This window comes from Budorcas taxicolor, chromosome 8, assembly GCF_023091745.1.
Source record: "Budorcas taxicolor isolate Tak-1 chromosome 8, Takin1.1, whole genome shotgun sequence".
Lineage (NCBI taxonomy): Eukaryota > Metazoa > Chordata > Mammalia > Artiodactyla > Bovidae > Budorcas > Budorcas taxicolor.
In genome coordinates, this window is record NC_068917.1 from 72,279,953 (window position 1) to 72,283,430 (window position 3,478).

Here is a 3,478-nt window from a genome sequence, read left to right on the forward strand (position 1 = left end):
CTTGATCCCTGTCTCCTGTACAATGTCATGAACCTCATTCCATAGTTCATCAGGCACTCCATCTACCAGATCTAGGCCCTTAAATCTATTTCTCACTTCCACTGTATAATCATAAGGGATTTGATTTAGGTCATACCTGAATGGTCTAGTGGTTTTCCCTGCTTTCTTCAATTTAAGTCTGAATTTGGTAATAAGGAGTTCATGATCTGAGCCACAGTCAGCTCCTGGTCTTGTTTTTGTTGACTGTATAGAGCTTCTCCATCTTTTGCTGCAGAGAATATAATCAATCTGATTTCGGTGTTGACCATCTGGTGATGTCCATGTGTAGAGTCTTCTCTTGTGTTGTTGGAAGAGGGTGTTTGCTATGACCAGTGCATTTTCTTGGCAAAACTCTATTAGTCTTTGCCCTGCTTCATTCCACTTTCCAAGGCCAAATTTGCCTGTTACTCCAGGTGTTTCTTGACTTCCTACTTTTGCATTCCAGTCCCCTATAATGAAAAGGACATCTTTTTGGGGTGTTAGTTCTAAAAGGTCTTGTAGGTCTTCGTAGAACCGTTCAACTTCAGCTTCTTCAGCGTTACTGGTTGGGGCATAGACTTGGATAACTGTGATATTGAATGGTTTGCCTTGGAGATGAACAGAGATCATTCTGTCATTTTTGAGATTGCATCCAAGTACTGCATTTCGGGCCTTTTTGTTGACCATGATGGCTACTCCATTTCTTCTGAGGGATTCCTGCCCGCAGTAGTAGATATAATGGTCATCTGAGTTAAATTCACCCATTCCAGTCCATTTTAGTTTGCTGATTCCTATAATGTCGACATTCACTCTTGCCATCTCCTGTTTGACCACTTCCAATTTACCTTGATTCATGGACCTGACATTCCAGGTTCCTATGCAATATTGCTCTTTACAGCATCGGACCTTGCTTCTATCACCAGTCACATCCACAGCTGGGTGTTGTTTTTGCTTTGGCTTCATCCCTTCATTCTTTTTGGAGTTATTTCTCCACTGACCTCCAGTAGCATATTGGGCACCTACTAACCTGGGGAGTTCCTCTTTCAGTATCCTACCATTTTGCCTTTTCATACTGTTCATGGGGTTCTCAAGGCAAGAATACTGAGGTGGTTTGCCATTCCCTTTTCCAGTGGACCACATTCTGTCAGACCTCTCCACTATGACCTGCCCATCTTGGGTTGCCCCGCGGGCATGGCTTAGTTTCATTGAGTTAGACAAGGCTGTGGTTCTAGTGTGATTAGAATGACTAGTTTTCTGTGAGTATGGTTTCAGTGTGTCTGCCCTCTGATGCCCTCTTGCAACACCTACCATCTTACTTGGGTTTCTCTTACCTTAATAGACACCAAATAAATGTTAGTTGAAAGAATGAAGGAGTGACTACTGCTGTGTGGAGGCTGTGTGTGCTAAAGAACTGACGGTTGCATTTCTGTATGAGTGCGTGTTTAGTTTCTCAGTCTTGTCTGACTCTTTGCAACCCCATGGACTGTTGCCTGCTAGGCTCCTCTGTCTATGAGACCACCCAGGGAAGAATACTGGAGTGGGTTGCCATTTCCTCCTCCAGGGAGTCTTCCCCACCCAGAAATCAAACCTGGAACTCTTGTGTCTCCTGCATTGGCAGGCTGATTATTTACCACTATGCCACCTGGGAAACCCCAACTGCCTTTCTGAGCAAGTCTAGAAAAAAGACTTTTGAAGTCTTCTAGGCTTCCTCCCAAGGGAAGAACGGCCCTCACTTTTCCAAGCAGAACACAGAAGCTGGCCAACCTTTTAGGCAGGGCTTTGGGCCAATTCAATGGACTGTCCTTGTGGCTTCTGCTGCTGACTGTGTAACTTGGCATTTCATGAATGTTCCATGAATGCTCATAAATGCCAGAAGGGATGATACCCATGGGGGATTGCTGCATTTAGAGAGGTGCTAGTGTCTTTGGGACCCCATAACCCTATGATCCCTTTGAGCTAAAAATCTTTCTGATTGATTCTCTTTTTTTCTTTTTTTAAATTATTTATTTTTGGCTGTGCTGGGTCTTTGTTGCTGTGCTCTGACTTTCTTTAGTTGTGGTGAGTGGGATCTTCTAGAAGCACAGGCTTCTCGTTGCAGTGGCTTCTCTTGTGGAGCACAGGAGCACAGGCTCTAGGTGAACAGGCTTCAGTAGTTGCTCCACGGGATGTGAAATTTCCCAGATCAGGGATGGAACCCATGTCCCCTGCATTGGCAGATGGATTCTTATCCACTGGGCCACCAGGGAAGTCCTGATTATTTTTCTGATCAGAATGTTTGTGAGGCAAAGGAAGGTAGCCTCTACTGGGAGGTGTCTCTTGACGGGGTTTGTTGTCTCCCTGACGATGCTAAGAGGCATACCTCTTTTGAAAAGCATCTCTTACCTTGCTCTTGGGTTTTTGTCAAAACCTGTTAAAACAAACACTTATAGAGGGCATGTGATCAATATTGGGGCTGGGAGGGGAGGTTAACTCAGACTTAATAACTAACAATGTGGGGAGGGCCAAACAAACCTCCCTTGTCAGATGGAAATGATGTATTTAGGTCTTCTGGCCCCAGGGGCATTTTCAGGTTTACATGACAAACAGGCAGCCTCCCTTTGGGGAAAATGTTGTCCTCCACTCCACACCCTGAAGCAAAGCCACTCACTCAGTGGGGTTCTCAGGCCACAGTTGGGGTTGTTGTCTAGTCTCTCAGTCATGTTCAACTCTTTTGGGACCCCATGGATTGCAGTACACAGGCTTCCCTGTCCTTCACTATCTCCCAGAGTTTGGTCAAACTCGTGTCCATTGAGTCAATGATGACAACCATCTCATCTCTCTGTCACCCTCTTCTCCTCCTGCTCTCAGTGTCTTTTCCAATGAGCTGGCTCTTCATATCAGGTGGCCAAAGTACTGGAGTTTCAGCTTCAGCGTCAGTCCTTCCAATGAATATTCAGGGTTGATTTCCTTTAGGATTGACTGGTTTGCTCTCCTTGCTGTCCAAGGGACTCTCAAGAGTCTTCTCCAGCACTACAAATCAAAAGCAACGATTCTTTGGCACTCAACAATTTTTATGGTCCAACTCTCACATCATATATGATTACTGGAAAAATCATAGTTTTGACTATAGCGTTTGTCATCAAGGTGATGTCCCTGCTTTTTAATACACTGTCTTTTTGTCATTGCTTTTCTTGCAAGGAGCAAGTGTCTTTTAATTTCACGGCTTTGGTCACTGTCTGCAGTGATTTTGGAGCCCAAGAAAATAAAATCTGTCACTGTTTCCATTTTTTTCCCCCATCTATTTGCCTTGAAGTGATGGGACCAGATGCCATGGTCTTAGTTTTCTGAATGTTGAGTTTTAGGCCTCAGTGCTTCCCCTAAATGTCTGGGCCTGGTTTGCTAATGGTTTGGCTAAGCTGAATTGCATGGTGTCCACGGTGGACACCGTGCTGTGGCTATTCAGCTACATGGAACAGAAAAC